The 20,458-nt window shown below is 37.4% G+C and overlaps 2 non-coding genes across 2 annotated transcripts; both read left to right on the top strand.

The window, feature by feature from the left end:
* The first annotated feature begins 369 nt into the window (after window positions 1-369).
* On the top strand, window positions 370-477 carry LOC148564855 (small nucleolar RNA R71). Its single transcript, XR_015885265.1, has one exon. It is a non-coding gene; the product is annotated as a small nucleolar RNA R71 (small nucleolar RNA).
* An 11,529-nt stretch (window positions 478-12,006) lies between these two features.
* LOC148564854 (small nucleolar RNA R71) lies at window positions 12,007-12,115 on the top strand. The gene has a single exon (XR_015885208.1). It is a non-coding gene; the product is annotated as a small nucleolar RNA R71 (small nucleolar RNA).
* Window positions 12,116-20,458: the final 8,343 nt, after the last annotated feature.

Genomic DNA, 20,458 nt, shown 5'->3' with positions numbered 1-20,458 from the left:
TATTGCAGGATTTTCAGGATCATACGCTTCTTCTTCATAGGAAGCCTCTTGAGTACTGTTGGATGCAGCTTGCATTCCATTCAGACTCTGAGAAATTATATTGACTTGCTGAGTCAATATTTTGTCCTGAGCCAATATGGCATTCAGAGTATCAACTTCAAGAACTCCCTTCTTCATAGGCGTCCCATTATTCACAGGATTCCTTTCAGAAGTGTACATGAACTGGTTATTTGCAACCATGTCAATGAGTTCTTGAGCTTCTGCAGGCATTTTCTTTAGGTGAATGGATCCACCTGCAGAAGTATGCAATGACATCTTTGATAGCTCAGATAAACTATCATAGAATATATCCAGGATGGTCCATTCTGAAAGCATGTCAGAAGGACACTTTTTGGTCAGCTGCTTGTATCTTTCCCAAGCTTCATAGAGGGATTCTCCTTCTTTCTGTTTGAAGGTCTGAACATCCACTCTAAGCTTGCTCAGCTTTTGAGGAGGAAAGAACTTGGCTAAGAAAGCCGTGACCAGCTTATCCCAAGAGTTTAGGCTGTCTTTGGGTTGAGAGTCCAACCATATTCTAGCTCTGTCTCTTACAGCAAAAGGGAAAAGCATGAGCCTGTAGACTTCAGGATCTACTCCATTAGTCTTAACAGTATCACATATCTGCAAGAATTCAGTTAAGAACTGAAAAGGATCTTCAGATGGAAGTCCATGAAACTTGCAGTTCTGCTGCATCAGAGAAACTAGCTGAGGTTTCAGCTCAAAGTTGTTTGCTCCAATGGCAGGAATGGAGATGCTTCTTCCATGTAAATTAGAATTTGGTGCAGTAAAGTCACCAAGCATTCTCCTTGCATTATTGTTGTTGGGTTCGGCTGCCATCTCCTTTACTTGTTCGAAATTTTCAATAAGGTTGTCTCTGGATTGTTGTAATTTAGCTTCTCTTAGTTTCCTCTTCAGAGTCCTTTCAGGTTCTGGATCAGCTTCAACAAGAATGCCTTTTTCTTTGTCCCTGCTCATAAGAAAGAGAAGAGAAAAAGAAAAGAAGAGGAATCCTCTATGTCACAGTAAAGAGGTTCCTTATTGTTAGTAGAAGAAGAGAAGAAGAAGAAAAAATTCGAACACAGATAGAAGAGGGGGGTTCGAATTTGGTGAGTGATGTGAGGAAGAGGTGTTAGTAGATGAATAAATAAATAGCATAAGATGAGAGAGGGAGAGGATTTTCGAAAATAATTTTTGAAAAAGAGTTAGTAATTTTCGAAAATAGTTTTTGAAAAATGTTAGTAATTTTCGAAAATTAAGATTTTAAAAATTGAAATAATTAGTTAATTAAAAAGAAATTTTGAAAAAGAGGGAAGATATTTTCGAAAATTAGAGAGAGAGAGTTAGTTAGGTGGTTTTGAAAAAGATAAGAAACAAACAAAAAGTTAGTTAGTTAGTTAAAACAAATTTTGAAAAGATAAGAAGTTAGGAAGTTAGAAAAGATATTTTGAAATCAAATTTTTGAAAAAGATAAGATGAGAAGATATTTTTGAAAAGATATGATTGAAATTAGTTTTGAAAAAGATTTGATTTTTAAAATCACAATTAATGACTTGATTCATAAGAAATCACAAGATATAATTCTAGAACTTAAAGTTTGAATCTTTCTTAACAAGTAAGTAACAAACTTGAAATTTTTGAATCAAAACATTAATTGTTATTGTTATTTTCGAAAATTTGATATAAAAATAAGAAAAATATTTTTGAAAAATATTTTTTTATAATTTTCAAAAATAACTAAGAAAAATGAAAAAGATTTGATTTTTGAAAAAGATTTTGAAAAATATAAGATTTTTAAATTGAAAATTTGATTTGACTCATAAATACAACTAGATTTTAAAAATTTTTGAAAAAGTCAAATCTAATTTTTGAAATTTTGAGAGAGAAAAAAGGGAAAGATATTTTTTTTATTTTTGAATTTTTAATGAAGAGAGAGAAAAATAAGAAAAATGATGCAATGCATGAAAGTTATGGATCAAAACAATGAATGCATGCAAGAATGCTATGAATGTCAAGATGAACACCAAGAACACTACGAAGATCAAGATGAACATCAAGAACTTATTTTTGAAAAATTTTTAATGCAAAGGAAACATACAAGACACCAAACTTAGAATTCTTTAATGCTTAGACACTAAGAATTCAAGAATGCATATGAAAAACAAGAAAAGACACAAAATATGCAAATGCAAAGATCAAACAAGAAGACTTACCAAGAACAACTTAAAGATCATGAAGAACACTATGAATGCATGATTTTTTCGAAAAATGCAAGATGAACATGCAATTGACACCAAACTTATAACATGACACATGACTCAAACAAGAAACACAAAAATATTTTTTTTATTTTTATGATTTTCTAAATTTTTTTGGAATTTTTTTCGAAAATTATTTTGAAAAAGGAAAATAAGGATTCCAAAATTTTTAATATGAATTCCAGGAATCTTATGCTCTTTAGCCTAAAGCTCCAATCAAAGGGTCAGGCATGGCTTAATAGCCAGCCAAGCTTTAGTATGTAACTCAGATATGACACGCCTGTCATGCCCTACACAGAAGAATTAGACATGGCTTTACAGCCAGCCAGGTTTCCACATGCTTCATGAAACACTAGAATTCATTCTTAAAAATTCTGAAGAAAAATATATTTTTGAAAACATTTTTATTTTTTTATTTTTTTATTTTTTTTCGAAAACTGATAAGAAAATTTTTGAAAGATTTTTGAAAAATTTTTGAAAATTAAAACAAAAAGAAAATTACCTAATCTGAGCAACAAGATGAACCGTTAGTTATCCAAACTCGAACAATCCCCGGCAACGGCGCCAAAAACATGGTGGACGAAATTATGATTACACCTTGATTATGTAAAATTCATTGCTCTTTCTTTCCCTGGTAATGGCGCCAAAAACATGATGCCAATACCATGGTTCACAACTTCGCACAACTAACCAGCAAGTGCACAGGGTCGTCCAAGTAATACCTTACGTGAGTAAGGGTCGAATCCCACGGAGATTGTTGGTATGAAGCAAGCTATAGTCACCTTGTAAATCTCAGTCAGGCAGATATAAAATAGTAATGGGGTTTTCAAAAATAACTAATAGAATAAGGATAGAAATACATATGTAAATCATTGGTGAGAATTTCAGATAAGCGTATGGAGATGCATTCGTTCCTCTGAACCTCCGCTTTCCTGCTGTCTTCATCCAATCAATCTTACTCCTTTCTATGGCTAGCTTTATGTAAGGATGTCACCGGTGTCAATGGCTACTTTCGATCTCTCTCGGGAAAATGATCCAAATGCTCTGTCACAGCACGGCTAATCGTCTGGAGGCATCACCTTTGTCGTTGGTTGCATCCTATTCCTCCTTGTGAAAATGGTCCGATGCACTGTCACTGCATGGCTAATCATCTGGAGGTTCTCGATCATACTGGAATAGGATTTACTATCCTTTTGCGTCTGTCACTACGCCCAGCACTCGCGAGTTTGAAGCTCGTCACAGTCATTCAATCCCAGAATCCTACTCAGAATACCATAGACAAGGTTTAGACTTTCCAGATTCTCATGAATGCCGCCATCAATCTAGCTTATACCACAAAGATCCCAATATCTTGGACTCGGTCCCCTGTATTAGTAATCTAAGAGATATTCGTTTAATCAGAGGTAGAACGGGAGTGGTTGTCAGGCACGCGTTCATAGGGAATGATGATGATTGTCACGTTCATCACATTCAGGTTGAAGTGCGAATGAATATCTTAGAAGTGGAATAAGTTGAATTGAATGGAAAACAGTAGTACTTTGCATTAATCTTTGAGGAACAGCAGAGCTCCACACCTTAATCTATGGAGTGTAGAAGCTCTACCGTTAAAAATACATAAGTGAAAGGTCCTGGCATGGCCGAATGGCCAGCCCCTCTGATCTAAGAACCAGGCGTCCAAAGATGTCTAATACAATAGTAAAAGGTCCTATTTTTAATAGACTAGCTACTAGGGTTTATAGAAGTAAGTAATTGATGCATAAATCAATTTCCGGGGCCCACTTGGTGTGTGCTTGAGCTGAGCTTGAGTGTTACACGTGTAGAGGTCATTCCTGGAGTTGAACGCCAGTTTTGGTGCCAGTTTGGGCGTTGAACTCCACTTTGCAACTTGTTTCTGGCGCTGGACGCCAGAATTGGGCAGAGAACTGGCGTTGAACGCCCATTTGCGTCGTCTAAACTTGGGCAAAGTATGGACTATTATACATTGCTGGAAAATCTAATTTGAGTGGAGGGAGGTCAGAATCCAACAGCATCAACAGTCCTTCTTCAACCTCTGAATCTGATTTTTGCTCAAGTCCCTGAATTTCAGCCAAAAATTACCTGAAATCACAGAAAAACACACAAACTCATAGTAAATTCCAGAAATGTGCATTTTACATAAAAACTAATGAAAACATCCCTAAAAGTAACTAGATTCTACTAAAAACATACTAAAAACAATGCCAAAAAGCGTATAAATTATCCGCTCATCATGTCCCTAGGGTACTAATCAGTGATGGGGGCACTCACTTCTGCAACAAACAGCTTTACTCTGCCATGGTCCGGTATGGGATTCGCCATAAGGTGGCAACTCCATATCATCCGCAGACAAATGGACAAGCTGAAGTTTCTAACAGAGAACTAAAAAGAATCCTGGAACGGACTGTAAGTACCCGTAGAAAGGATTGGGCACGAAGCTTGGATGATGCTCTGTGGGCTTACAGAACAGCATTCAAGACTCCTATAGGGACCTCTCCGTACCAACTTCTGTATGGTAAGGCATGCCACCTGCCCGTGGAACTGGAACATAAAGCCTACTGGGCAACCAGATTCCTAAAATTTGATGCCAAATTAGCTGGAGAAAAAAGATTGCTCCAGCTGAATGAGCTAGAGGAATTCAGATTCACTGCTTTCGAAAATGCCAAGCTTTATAAAGAAAAATAAAAAAGGTGGCATGACAGAAAGCTGTCATCTAGAATCTTTGAACTAGGACAAAAGGTTCTGTTGTTTAACTCTAGGCTCAGGCTATTCCCCGGGAAACTGAAGTCCCAGTGGAAGGGACCATATGTGATTACAAGTGTATCACCATATGGTTATGTGGAGCTTCAAGATATTGATTCTGATAAGAAGTTCATTGTTAATGGACAGAGAATCAAGCACTATCTTGAAGGCAATGTTGAGCAAGAGTGCTCAAGGCTGAGGCTAGATTAAAAACTCAGCAAGGTCCAGCTAAAGACAATAAAAAAGCGCTTGCTGGGAGGCAACCCAGCCATGGGGCATCACTTCCTCTAAGTATTTTGCCCTATTCTTGATTTTATTTGTTTATATAAAGTTCATTGATACTAAGGTAAAGAAGCAATTGTATAAGTTCACAGGGTTACAGAAGGATCCTGCACACAAAACAGAGAAAATGAGCTCACTGGCAAGAAAACGCCAGTAAAAGTCTGTTTTGGGCATTCAACGCCCAAAAGAAGCATCCACTGGGCGTTGAACGCCAGTAAGGATAGCCATCTGGGCGTTAAATGCCAGAAAGAAGCATCTTCTGGGCGTTGAACGCTAGAAAGAAGCGCCTTCTGGGCGTTTAACGCCAGATTTACAACGTCCTGGGCGTTCAGAAAAACGCCCAGTGACAAAGGAGTTCCTGGCATTCAACGCTAGAAAGAAGCAACAGCTGGGCGTTGAACGCCTAGGAGAAACAGCAATTGGGCGTTTAACGCCCAAAACATGCAGCGTTTGGGCGTTCAAACAGCAGGATGGTGGGGAGGAGGTAAATTCGTTTTTACTTCATATTTTTCATTTTAATTTTAATTTTCATGTTTCAATTCATGATTTCTTGCATAAACATGTTACAAACCCTAATTTCTAAAATCCCTAATTTCTAAAAACCCTACTTTAAAAATATCAAATGTATCTTAATCCATAAGCACAAATCCCTTTTTTCAATCCAACTCAACTCTTTTTCAAATTTTCAAAACAAATCTATATCTTTTCATTCTAAAATCTTTTCAACAAATCAATATCTTTTTCAAATCTCCACATTATCTTTTTTTCAAAATCCAGATTTATCTTTTTCAAATATCTTTCATATCTTTTCAATTTTAAATTATATCTTTTCATATCATACTTTTTTATCATATCTTTTATCTTATCTTTTCTAATATTTTCGAAAATCCCACCCCCTCCCTTTTAAAAACGCATTCGGCCTCCGCTCCTCTCATCCACCATTCGACACTAGCTCTCCTTCTATCCCTCTCCTTTCTTTTTTTTTTTGCTTGAGGACAAGTGGTGCACGAAATTGTGATGTCACATTCATAATTTGTCACAACTTCGATACAACTAACCAGCAAGTGCACTGGGTCGTCCAAGTAATACCTTACGTGAGTAAGGGTCGAATCCCACAGAGATTGTTGGTATGAAGCAAGCTATGGTCACCTTGTAAATCTCAGTCAGGCAGATATAAAGTGATAATGGTGTTTTCGAATATTATATAATAAAATAGGGATAGAGATACTTATGTAAATCATTGGTAGGAATTTCAGATAAGCGAATGGAGATGCTTTTCGTTCCTCTGAACCTCTGCTTTCCTGCTATCTTCATCCAATTAGTCTCACTCCTTTCCATGGCTGGCTTTATGTGATACATCAACACTGTCAATGGCTACTTTCGGTCATCTCTCGGGAAAATGATCCAATGCCCTGTCACGGCATGGCTAATCGTCTGGAGGCATCACCCTTGCCAATGGCTTCATCTTATCCTCTCAGTGAATAATATGCTCACGCACCCTGTCACGGCACGGCTATTCATCTGTCGGTTCTCGATCATGCTGGAATAGGATTTACTATCCTTTTGCGTCTGTCACTAACGCCCTGCAATTGCGAGTTAGGAGCTCGTCACAGTCATTCAATCATTGAATCCTACTCGGAATACCACAGACAAGGTTTAGACTTTCTGGATTCTCTTGAATGCCGCCATCATTCTAGCTTACGCCACGAAGATTCCGGTTAAGAGATCTAAGAGATATTCATTCTAGCTTATTTCATGTAGAACGGAAGTGTTTGTCAGGCACGTGTTCATAGGGGAGATGGTGATGAGCGTCACACATAATCATCACCTTCATCACGTTCTTGGGTGCGAATGGATATCTTAGAAGCGAAATAAGATGAATTGAATAGAAAACAGTAGTACTTGCATTAATCTTTGAGGAACAGCAGAGCTCCACACCTTAATCTATGGAGTGTAGAAACTCTACCGTTAAAAATACATAAGTGAAGGTCCAGGCATGGCCGAGATGGCCAGCCCCCTAAAACGTGATCAAAGGATCATAAGGTAATCCAAAGATGTCAAATACAATAGTAAGAGGTCCTATTTATAATAAACTAGCTACTAGGGTTTACATGAGTAAGTAATTGATGCATAAATCCACTTCTGGGGCCCGCTTGGTGTGTGCTTGGGCCGAGCCTTAACTTTCCACGTGCAAAGGCCATTTGTGGAGTTGAACGGCAGGTTTTGATCCATTTCTGGCGTTCAACTCTGGTTTTGGATCCTTTTCTGGCGCTGGACGCCAGATTTGGGCAGAGAGCTGGCGTTGAACGCCAGTTTACGTCGTCTATTCTTGGCCAAATTATGGACTATTATATATTTCTGGAAAGCCCTGGATGTCTACATTTCAACGCAATTGGAAGCGCGCCATTTCAAGTTCTGTAGCTCCAGAAAATCCACTTTGAGTGCATGGAGGTCAGAATCCAACAGCATCAGCAGTCCTTCTTCAACCTCTGAATCTGATTTTTGCTCAAGTCCCTCAATTTCAGTCAGAAAATACCTGAAATCACAGACAAACACACAAACTCATAGTAAAGTCCAGAAATGTGAATTTAACATAAAATCTATTAAAAACATCCCTAAAAGTAACTAGATTCTACTAAAAATATACTAAAAACAATGCCAAAAAGCGTATAAATTATCCGCTCATCACAACACCAAACTTAAATTGTTGCTTGTCCCCAAGCAACTGAAAATCAAATAGGATAAAAAGAAGAGAATATACTATAAATTCCAAACTATCAATGAAACATAGCTTCAATCAAATGAGCGGGACTTATAGCTTTTTGCCTCTTGAATAGTTTTGGCATCTCACTTTATCCATTGAGGTTTAGAATGATTGGCATCTATAGGAACTCAGAGTTCAGATAGTGTTATTGATTCTCCTAGTTCAGTATGATGATTCTTGAACACAGCTTCTTTATGAGTCTTGGCCGTGGCCCTAAGCACTTTGTTTTCCAGTATTACCACCGGATACATAAATGCCACAGACACATAATTGGGTGAACCTTTTCAGATTGTGACTCAGCTTTGCTAAAGTCCCCAATTAGAGGTGTCCAGGGTTCTTAAGCACACTCTTCTTTTGCTTTGGACCTTGACTTTAACCGCTCAGTCTCAAGTTTTCACTTGACACCTACACGCCACAAGCACATGGTTAGGGACAGCTTGGTTTAGCCGCTTAGACCAGGATTTTATTCCTTTTAGGCCCTCCTATCCACTGATGCTCAAAGCCTTGGGATCCTTTTTATTTGCCCTTGCCTTTTGGTTTTAAGGGTTATTGGCTTTTTCTGCTTGCTTTTTCTTTTTCTTTCTATTTTTTTTTTCTATTTTTTTTGCCCCTTTTTTTTCTGCAAGTTTTGTTCTTTGCTGCTTTTTCTTGCTTCAAGAATCATTTTTATGATTTTTCAGATTATCAAATAACATGTCTCCTAGTCATCATTCTTTCAAGAGCCAACATATTTAACATTCTTAAACAACAACTTCAAAAGACATATGCACTGTTCAAGCATACATTCAGAAAACAAGAAGCATTGTCACCACATCAATATAATTAAGCTAAGTTCAAGGATAAATTCGAAACTCATGTACTTCTTGTTCTTTTGAATTAAAACATTTTTTTATTTAAGAGAGGTGATGGATTCATAGGACATTCATAACTTTAAGACATAGTTACTACTACTAATGATCATGTAATGAAGACACAAACATAGATAAGCACATAACATAGAAAATGAAAAACAGAAGAAAGAAGAACAAGGAATGAATCCACCTTAGTGATGGTGGCGTTTCCTTCTTGAGGAACCAATGATGTCCTTGAGCTCTTCTATGTCTCTTCCTTGTCTTTGTTGCTCCTCCCTCATTGCTTTTTGATCTTCTCTTATTTCATGAAGGATGATGGAGTGCTCTTGATGTTCCACCCTTAGTTGCTTCCAATAATTGTGTGGAAGAAAATGAATCCCCTGAGGTATCTCAGGGATCTCTTGATTTGCAGTCAAATGTTCTACCACTGAGCTATAGACCCTTGATGGAAGCTTTTGTCTTCCCTTTCCTCTTTCTAGAGGTTTCTCTGGCCTTAGGTGCCTTCCAATAATTGTGTGGAAGAAAATGTATCCCCTGAGGTATCTCAGGGATCTCTTGATTTGCAGTCAAATGTTCTACCACTGAGCTATAGACCCTTGATGGAAGCTTTTGTCTTCCCTTTCCTCTTTCTAGAGGTTTCTCTGGCCTTAGGTGCCATCAATGGTTATGGAAAAACAAAAAAGCTATGCTTTTACCACACCAAACTTAGAATGTTGCTCGCCCTCGAGCAAAAGAAGAAAGAATAGAAGAATAAGAGGATATGGAGGAGATGGAGGGATCTGTGTATGGATGTGAGTGGTGAATGGAGAACAGAAGGGATGGTCATGAATGGAGAGAGAGAGGGTGAGGTGGGTGAGGGATTCACAGATCCTGAGATGATCCTGTGGTGTCCACAGATCTTGAGGTGATCCTGTGGTGTCCACAGATCCTGAGGTGTCAAGGCATTTACATCCCTGCACCAATTTAGGCATGCAAAATGCCCTTGCACACAACTCTAGGCGTTCAGTGCCAGGTTGGTGCCCATTTTTGGGCGTTCAACACCCATTTGCTGCCATTTCTGGTGTTGAACGCCAGAACCATGCTTGTTCTGGGCGTTCAGCGCCAGGATGCTGCCCATTCTGGGCGTTCAGCGCCAGAACCATGCTCTGTTCTGGCGTTTGAACGCCAGACAGATGCTCCTCCAGGGTGTGATTTTTCTTCTGCTGTTTTTGATTCCGTTTTTGATTTTTTTGTTTATTTTGTGACTCCACATGATTATGAACCTATAAAGACATATAACTAAGAAAAATATAGTTAGATAAATAAACATTGGGTTGCCTCCCAACAAGCGCTTCTTTAATGTCAATAGCTTGACAGTGGGCTCTCATGGAGCCTCACAGATGTTCAGAGCATTGTTGAGACTCTCCAACACCAAACTTAGAGTTTGGATATGGGAGTTCAACACCAAACTTAGAGTTTGGTTGTGGCCTCCCAACACCAAACTTAGAGTTTGACTGTGGGGGATCTGGTTGACTCTGCTTTGAGAGAAGCTTTTTCTGCTTCCTCTCCATGGTTGCGGAGGGAGATCCTTGAGTTTTAAACACAAGGGAGTCCTCATTCCATTGAAGGACTATTTCACCTCTGTCAACATCAATCACAGCTCTTGCTGTGGCCAGGAAAGGTCTTCCTAGGATGATGGATTCATCCTTTTCCTTTCCAGTATCCAGGACTATGAAATCAGCAGGGATGTAAAGGCCTTCAACCTTTACTAACATGTCCTCTACTTGTCCATAAGCCTGTTTTCTTGAACTGTCTGCCATCTCTAATGAGATTTTAGCAGCTTGCACCCCATAGATTCCCAGTTTCTCTATTACAGAGAGAGGCATGAGGTTTATTCCTAAACCAAGGTCACATAGAGCCTTAAAGATCATGGTGCCTATGGTACAGGGTATTATGAACTTTCCAGGATCCTGTCTCTTCTGAGGCAACGTCAGTTGATCCAGATCACTTAGTTCATTGATGAACAAGGGAGGTTCAACTTCCCAAGTATCAATGCCAAATAATTTGGCGTTCAGCTTCATGATTGCACCAAGAAACTTGGCAGTTTGCTCTTCAGTAACATCCTCATTCTCTTCAAAAGAGGAATACTCATCAGAGCTCATGAAGGGCATAAGGAGGTTCAATGGAATCTCTATGGTCTCTAGATGAGTCTCAGATTCCTTTGGTTCCTCAGAGGGAAGCTCCTTATTGACCACTGGACGTCCCAGGAGGTCTTCCTCCTTGGGATTCACGTCCTCTCCTCTCCTCACAGGTTCGGCCATGATGCTTATGTCAATGGCCTTGCACTCTCCTTTTGGATTCTCTTCTGTATTGCTTGGGAGAGTACTGGGAGGGATTTCAGTGATCCTTTTACTCAGCTGGCCCACTTGTGCTTCCAAATTTCTAATGGAAGATCTTGTTTCATTCATGAAACTTACAGTGGCCTTGGATAGATCAGAGACTAAATTTGCTAAATTAGAAGCATTTTGTTCAGTGTTCTCTGTTTGTTGCTGAGTGGATGATGGAAAAGGTTTATTATTGTTAAACCTGTTTCTTCCACCATTATTAAAGCATTGTTGAGGCTTCTGATCCTTCCAGGAGAAATTTGGATGATTTCTCCATGTTGAGTTATAGGTGTTTCCATAAGGTTCACCTAAGTAATTTACCTCTGCTATTGCAGGGTTCTCAGGATCATAGGCTTCTTCTTCAGAAGATGCCTCTTGAGTACTGTTGGATGCAGCTTGCATTCCATGCAGACTCTGAGAAATCATATTGACTTGCTGAGTCAATATTTTGTTCTGAGCCAATATGGCATTCAGAGTATCAACCTCAAGAACTCCCTTCTTCATAGGCGTCCCATTACTTACAGGATTCCTTTCAGAAGTGTACATGAACTGGTTATTAGCAACCATGTCAATGAGTTCTTGAGCTTTTGCAGGCGTTTTCTTTAGGTGAATGGATCCACCTGCAGAAGTGTCCAGTGACATCTTTGATAGCTCAGATAAACCATCATAGAATATATCCAGGATGGTCCATTCTGAAAGCATGTCAGAAGGACACTTTTTGGTCAACTGTTTGTATCTTTCCCAAGCTTCATAGAGAGATTCACCTTCTTTCTGTCTGAAGGTTTGAACATCAGCTCTAACCTTGCTCAGCTTTTGAGGAGGAAAGTACTTGGCTAAGAAAGCCGTGACCAGCTTATCCCAAGAGTTCAGGCTGTCTTTAGGTTGAGAATCCAACCATAATCTAGCTCTGTCTCTTACAGCAAAAGGGAAAAGCATGAGCCTGTAGACTTCAGGATCTATTCCGTTAGTCTTAACAGTATCACATATCTGCAAGAATTCAGTTAAGAACTGAAAGGGATCTTCAGATGGAAGTCCATGAAACTTGCAGTTTTGCTGCATCAGAGAAACTAATTGAGGTTTCAGCTCAAAGTTGTTTGCTCCAATGGTAGGAATGGAGATGCTTCTTCCATGTAAATTGGAATTAGGTGCAGTAAAGTCACCAAGCATCTTCCTTATATTATTATTATTTTCGGCTGCCATCTCCTCTTCCTGTTCAAAAATTTCTGAAAGGTTTTCTCTGGATTGTTGTATTTTAGCTTCTCTTTAATTTTCTCTTCAGAGTCCTTTCAGGTTCTGGATCTGCTTCCACAAGAATGTTCTTATCCTTGCTCCTACGCATAATACAAGGAAGAATGGACAGAAAAATGATAATAATAATAATAGAGATCCTTTATACCACAGTATAGGGATCCCTTTGTAAGTAGAAGAAGAGGGGGAGATAAAGGATGTGATGTAAAGGAAGAAACACAACTGTGAGGATTGGAATGTGAGATGAGATGTTAGGATATGAATGAATAAATAGAATGAGATGGGAGAGAAGGAGGGAATTTTCGAAATTTATTTTTGAAAAGGAGTTAGTGATTTTTGAAAATAGTTTTTGAAAAAGTTTAGTATTTTTTTCGAATTTTTTTTAAATTAAAATAATTAATAAATTAAAAAGAAATTTTGAAAAAGGGGAGAGATATTTTCGAAAAAATGAGAGAGAGAGAGTTAGTTAGGTGGTTTTGAAAAAGATAAGAAACAAACAAAAAGTTAGTTAGTTAGTTGAAACAAATTTTGAAAAGATAAGAAGTTAGGAGGTTAGAGAAGATATTTTGAAATCAAATTTTGAAAAAGATAAGATAAGAAGATATATTTTTTTTTTTTTTGAAAAAGATATGATAGAAATTAGTTTTTGAAAAAGATTTGATTTTTAAAATCACAATTAATGACTTGATTCATAAGAAATCACAAGATATGATTCTAGAACTTAAAGTTTGAATCTTTCTTAACAAGCAAGTAACAAACTTCAAATTTTTGAATCAAAACATTAATTGTTTATGTTATTTTCGAAAATTTAATACAAAAATAAGAAAAAGATTTTTGAAAAATATTTTTGGAATTTTCGAAAATAACTTAAGAATTTTGAAAAAGATTTGATTTTTGAAAAAGATTTTGAAAAAGATAAGATTTTCAAATTGAAAATTTGATTTGACTCATAAGAAACAATTTGATTTTAAAAATTTTTGAAAAAGTCAATCCAAATTTTCGAATTTGAGGAGAGAAAAAGGGAAAGATATTTTTTTGATTTTTTGAATTTTTATGAAAAACATGAAAAATATGCAATGCATGAAATTTTTAGATCAAAACAATGAATGCATGCAATAATGCTATGAATGTCAAGATGAACACCAAGAACACTTTGAATGTCATGATGAACATCAAGAACATAATTTTGAAAAATCTTTAATGCAAAGAAAACATGCAAGACACCAAACTTAGAATTCTTTAATGCTTACGCACTAAGAATTCAAGAATGCATATGATAAACATGAAAAGACACAAAACAAAAAATCATCAAGATCAAACAAGAAGACTTACCAAGAACAACTTGAAGATCATGAAGAACACTATGAATGCATGATATTTTCGAAAAAAATGCAAGGTGCATATGCAAGTGACACCAAACTTATAATGTGACTCAAGACTCAAACAAGAAACACAAAATATTTTTGATTTTTATGATTTTCTAATTTTTTTGGATTTTTATGTTATATTTTTCGAAAATTATATGAAAAAAGAAAAAAATAAGGATTCCAAAATTTTTAATATGAATTCCAGGAATCTTGCCATGTTAGTCTAAAGCTTCAGTCCAGGAATTAGACATGGCTCACTAGCCAGCCAGGATGCAACATATAATTACATGGGCGGGAGTGATTAGTTGAATACCAATCCCAAAGTAGTTTGGGTATGGCTTTACAGCCAGATATGATTCAACATATTTCATGAAACACTAGAATTCATTCTTAAAAATTCTGAAGCCATAGAATAATTTATTTTTGAAAACATTTTTATTTATTTTTTTTTTTCGAAAATAGATGAGAAAATTTTAGAAATATTTTTTTGAAAAATTTTTGAAAATAAAATAAAAAGAAAATTACCTAATCTGAGCAACAAGATGAACCGTTAGTTGTCCAAACACGAACAATCCCCGGCAACGGCGCCAAAAACTTGGTGCACGAAATTGTGATGTCACATTCATAATTTGTCACAACTTCGATACAACTAACCAGCAAGTGCACTGGGTCGTCCAAGTAATACCTTACGTGAGTAAGGGTCGAATCCCACAGAGATTGTTGGTATGAAGCAAGCTATGGTCACCTTGTAAATCTCAGTCAGGCAGATATAAAGTGATAATGGTGTTTTCGAATATTATATAATAAAATAGGGATAGAGATACTTATGTAAATCATTGGTAGGAATTTCAGATAAGCGAATGGAGATGCTTTTCGTTCCTCTGAACCTCTGCTTTCCTGCTATCTTCATCCAATCAGTCTCACTCCTTTCCATGGCTGGCTTTATGTGATACATCAACACTGTCAATGGCTACTTTCGGTCATCTCTCGGGAAAATGATCCAATGACCTGTCACGGCATGGCTAATCGTCTGGAGGCATCACCCTTGCCAATGGCTTCATCTTATCCTCTCAGTGAATAATATGCTCACGCACCCTGTCACGGCACGGCTATTCATCTGTCGGTTCTCGATCATGCTGGAATAGGATTTACTATCCTTTTGCGTCTGTCACTAACGCCCTGCAATTGCGAGTTAGGAGCTCGTCACAGTCATTCAATCATTGAATCCTACTCGGAATACCACAGATAAGGTTTAGACTTTCCGGATTCTCTTGAATGCCACCATCATTCTAGCTTACGCCACGAAGATTCCGGTTAAGAGATCTAAGAGATATTCATTCTAGCTTATTTCATGTAGAACGGAAGTGTTTGTCAGGCACGTGTTCATAGGGGAGATGGTGATGAGCGTCACACATAATCATCACCTTCATCACGTTCTTGGGTGCGAATGGATATCTTAGAAGTGAAATAAGATGAATTGAATAGAAAACAGTAGTACTTGCATTAATCTTTGAGGAACAGCAGAGCTCCACACCTTAATCTATGGAGTGTAGAAACTCTACCGTTAAAAATACATAAGTGAAGGTCCAGGCATGGCCGAGATGGCCAGCCCCCTAAAACGTGATCAAAGGATCATAAGGTAATCCAAAGATGTCAAATACAATAGTAAGAGGTCCTATTTATAATAAACTAGCTACTAGGGTTTACATGAGTAAGTAATTGATGCATAAATCCACTTCTGGGGCCCGCTTGGTGTGTGCTTGGGCCGAGCCTTAACTTTCCACGTGCAGAGGCCATTTGTGGAGTTGAACGCCAGGTTTTGATCCATTTCTGGCGTTCAACTCTGGTTTTGGATCCTTTTCTGGCGCTGGACACCAGATTTGGGCAGAGAGCTGGCGTTGAACGCCAGTTTACGTCATCTATTCTTGGCCAAAGTATGGACTATTATATATTGCTGGAAAGCCCTGGATGTCTACATTTCAACGCAATTGGAAGCGCGCCATTTTAAGTTCTGTAGCTCCAGAAAATCCACTTTGAGTGCAGGGAGGTCAGAATCCAACAGCATCAGCAGTCCTTCTTCAACCTCTGAATCTGATTTTTGCTCAAGTCCCTCAATTTCAGTCAGAAAATACCTGAAATCACAGAAAACACACACAAACTCATAGTAAAGTCCAGAAATGTGAATTTAACATAAATCTATTAAAAACATCCCTAAAAGTAACTAGATTCTACTAAAAATATACCAAAAACAATGCCAAAAAGCGTATAAATTATCCGCTCATCAACAAGTGATGGTATTTTTGTGGAAAAAATAATTTTCCAAACCACCAAAAACTAACCGGCAAGTGTACCGGGTCGTATCAAGTAGTAAAACTCACTTAGAGTGAGGTCGATCCCACAAGGATTGATGGATCAAGCAACTTTAGTGGGTGATTAGTTTAGTCAAGCTAACATTGAGTGATTGGAGTGACAATTGAAGCAACAGAAAGTAAATGACAAGAGAAATTGAAGTTGCAGAAAATAAATTGCATTGAAACTTAAAGAGCAAGAAATGTAAATTGCAAGAATCTTAAATAACAAGAAATGTAAATTGCATAAAATGTAAAGGGCTGGGTGCTGGAAGCAATGTAAACAGAGAAGCAAAATTTCAGTGAATAAGAACTTAGAGCAATTGCAAGAGTTGTAAATTGCAGGAAATGTAAATTAGAAGCAATGCAACAAAAAGTAAAACTGCTTGAAGAATGAAAACAGAAAGACTATGCTTAATTTGCAGCAATTTAAAAGAAGGTTGAAGATCTCAGGAGTGGAAGAGACTAGAAAACAAGTCTAGATCTCAAATCCTTCCTTGATCCAACAAGAAAACAATATTGCAGAAGAAAAAGAAGATGAAAGCAATAAAGAAAACTCGGATTTTATGCAGAAGAGGAACAAAGAGATTTCAGATCAAGTGAAACAGAATTCCTTCAATTCTTGATCCAAAATTTAAAACAGAAATGAAAACTAAGAGAGAGCTCTCAAATTCTAATGCTCCTCAGTGGAGCCAGCCTCCTCCTCTCTCTAATGGAGCTCTCCTTTTGAAAATGAGAGTGATGCCTTTCTATAGGCTTTTTACAAAATAAAATGAAATTGAAATGAAAAACAAATTAAATGAAAATCCTAATTCTAGCTTGTTCTTGTGCCTTTGAGTGATGATGTGGGCTTTGCTTGCTTTGGATTTGAAGAGAGATGGGTTTGGTTGGCCTCAATTCAATCTGGTGAAGAATTGAATTTAATTGGAATTTTGGTTGAATTTTGGCCCATGGTCCACCTCCCAGGGGAAAGCTCGGCTCCTGGCAAGAGCTTTGGCCAAGAGCTTTGGTTCCCTTCCTTGCCAAAGTGTGCGCACGTTCCTTCCTTGTGACAAGAGAACAAAGCTCTTTGCAAGAGCTTGAAAGCTCTTGGCAAGGGCTTTACTTGTCCTTGAGGTCCTTGGTTCAAGTCTTGGGTGGAGCACTTTGTGGAGCAAATTTCCTTGCCACAAGAGTAGCGCCTAGTGTCTTCCCTTGGTATCCCTCTTCGAATCCTGGTGGAAGCACTTTGATTCATTTTCGCTTGTTTTTGGCCCTTAAATATGCCTTTCACCCGTGCCTCAATTTCATGCCAAATATGGATTGCCATACATCGTTGGAAAGCTCTAAATGTCAGCTTTCGAACGCAACTAGAAGCACATCAATCGAACTTCTGTAGCTCAAGTTATGGCCCTTTGAAGGAGGCATGGTCATGCTGTAAGTGCCCAAGTTTAACTTAGCGAAAATTTTTGCCTCCAAGCTCATTTTCCTTGAGGCAAGCCCGAAAAAGCTCTTTGCCAAGAGCTTGGCTCTTAGTTCCTTCTTCATGTGTTCTTGATAAAGCTCTTGGCAAGAGCTTTTAAGGTCTTGGCAAGAGCTTTGTGTTCTTGCTCCTTGTTTTGAGCCACGCTTTTCTTCCTTTGGGCCACACTTCTCTTCCTTGATTTGGTCATGGGCCATGCTTTTAAAAGCGTGGCCTAAGCCTCCAAAGTGTGCTCCAACTTTAAAGTGTGCCCAAAATTCCTCTTTTCTTCTTTTTAGCTTATTTTGTGCTCTTTTTGCTTCTTTTTCTTCTTATTTCCTACAAAGTTTATCAAATCAAAAGATCAAAGAAATATACCATTTAAGCACCAAAGAATGCAATATTTAAGCACTAATTATAAATTTCTTGTATGAAAAAGCATAGAAATATATGACATGGTGACATGTCATCACAATACCAAACTTAAACCTTGCTTGTCCCCAAGCAAGAAAAGAATCATGCAATTAAGATTAACAATCCAAGGTAAGAAGAATAGCAACTCAATGTTCATGGTAGGCTAGTTTGCTAAGCATGCTACAATCACAAAAGAGATGTAAATGATTGATGCTTCTATCTAGCTCATTTTATGAAATCTTTCTCTTATATTTTCTTCCTTGAAACAAGCTTTTGATTTTCTTATTAGCTTCTCCTTTTGGGTGCTTTGCCCCATGAGTTGATAACAAAGCTACGATTCTAAATGCTTTGTTTTCAAGTATTACCACTTGATACATAAGCACCACAAGCATTTGATTTAGAGGACTACATTAAGCTTATTTTTCTTTTCTTTTCTTGACTCTCTAATCATTGATGCTCAGAACCTTGAGCTTTGAGGGAGTGCTTTTGCACTTGAGCGTAGCCTTAACTTCTAAGTGTTTTATTTTCAAGCATTTGGCTTGATACATAAACACCACAAGTACTTATCAAATAAATTGCCATTGGTACTCAGAGCCTTCAGCTTTCTCATTCTTTCCCTTTTTCTTTTTTTTTTTTTTGCCTTAATTTGTATTTGCTTCTTCAAGGTTTTTATGATTTTCAAAAGATTTCACAAAATGTACTAGATAAAAACTTCAATTAAATAAAATCCAATGCAATTAAGCAACAATTAATCATACTAGCTTTCCAAAACTTATATGCACATGCTAAACTCTTCTTTAATTCCTTGTTTGTTTATGATCATGATACTTTACTGCTTTAAGCTTTACAAAACTCAAGTTGGTAGTCATAATGGCATGGCAATATGTTACAAATCAGTATTCAAGCTATGCTTATTCATACCACACATGCACACAGAGAATATAAAGACAATCATGCATTTTAAGTGCTGGAAACAAATGAGGAGAAAAGGAACTCTACAACCTTGTAGTTCATCTTCATTATTGTTGTCCTTTTTCCTCTATTCTTCCTCCTTCCCTTGCCAAACTCAGAATACTTTTTCATCCTCAAGCAACAATTAGAACAATGGCTATGGGGCTAAGATGGATCATGAATGTCTTACATAATGAAAAGTTAGTAGTACATGTGTTCTAAGCAAGCAAAATTAAAGATAATAATCAAGGCACAAGAGACAGAGACATTGTGATTGCACACTTAAGAAGGTGAGCATAATACTTTGCATAAAGAATAAGTGGCACACCAAACTTATTGTGACACTTTCACTTGGAATTGATGCAAGTATCTTGTAAGGATTAGAACCAATTTTGTTTCATAGCAACACCAAACTTAGAATGCAACCACATGTCAATTTATTTGAATTAAAACTAAGTAAGTAAAACTGTTATTTGTTAAGTACAATCACCAAGCCAAGAATCTGTCATGTATAAAGCTCTCTTGGTAATGTATTAACAAACACAGTAAATAAGCAAACTAAAATGAAAGCATTTAAAAAAACAGAAAAATGACTAATGAAAAAGTGTCAAATTAAAAGAGAAAAATAAAACTGCTGAGGCATTATGATTATGCAGACAAGTAGTGTTGCTTGAATAAATTGCATAGAAAATAAGTGGCACACCAAACTTAGAATCTTGGTGTGTCACTTTCATTTTTTAATTTGATGCAATCATCCAAAAAGATTGAAAACAATTTGTTGCAAGGCAACACCAAACTTAGAATGTAACCATATGCCAATTTATTGAATTTAAACAAAACAAAGAACGAAAACAAAGCAGAGAAGAGAAATTATACCTACGGTTGACATGTTGTTCACTTTCTTCCTCTTCTTCGAGTTTGTTAAGAGGAATGACTTCAAGGGAGGAGAAGATTCAGCTATTGCCCCCTGTCTTGGTTTCCTCTCAGCAAGCTTTCTTTTATACATGGCTTGATTGAGCTTGCTTGCCATTGGTCCAGGGGTTGGATTGCTTGTGGTTGACCTCCTCTTGAATGTTGTCCTTGGTAGCTTGGTCACAATCCTCTTCTTGGTGCTTTTGTTAATTGCCTTCACTTCCTTGAATCCAAGTCTTGGTGGTTGTGTGATTGTTGGAGTCTTCTTTTCATCAAGAGCCTCTTGTATTGGTGATTTCCTGAGCTCTTCCTCTGTGCACTTCTCTACTTCACTTGAGTGTGAATTCTTTTGAGTATCTTCCTCCATTTCTTCTTCATGATTTCCCATTAATTCCTTTGGGAGGGAAGTTTCATGTTCCTCTATCACCTCAAGTGCAGTTTCATTTTCAACCACCTCATTCTTCAT

Source organism: Arachis ipaensis, chromosome B5 (genome assembly GCF_059453495.1).
Source record: "Arachis ipaensis isolate K30076 ecotype BB chromosome B5, ASM5945349v1, whole genome shotgun sequence".
Taxonomy (NCBI): domain Eukaryota; kingdom Viridiplantae; phylum Streptophyta; class Magnoliopsida; order Fabales; family Fabaceae; genus Arachis; species Arachis ipaensis.
This window is presented reverse-complemented; position numbering and strand designations above follow the sequence as displayed.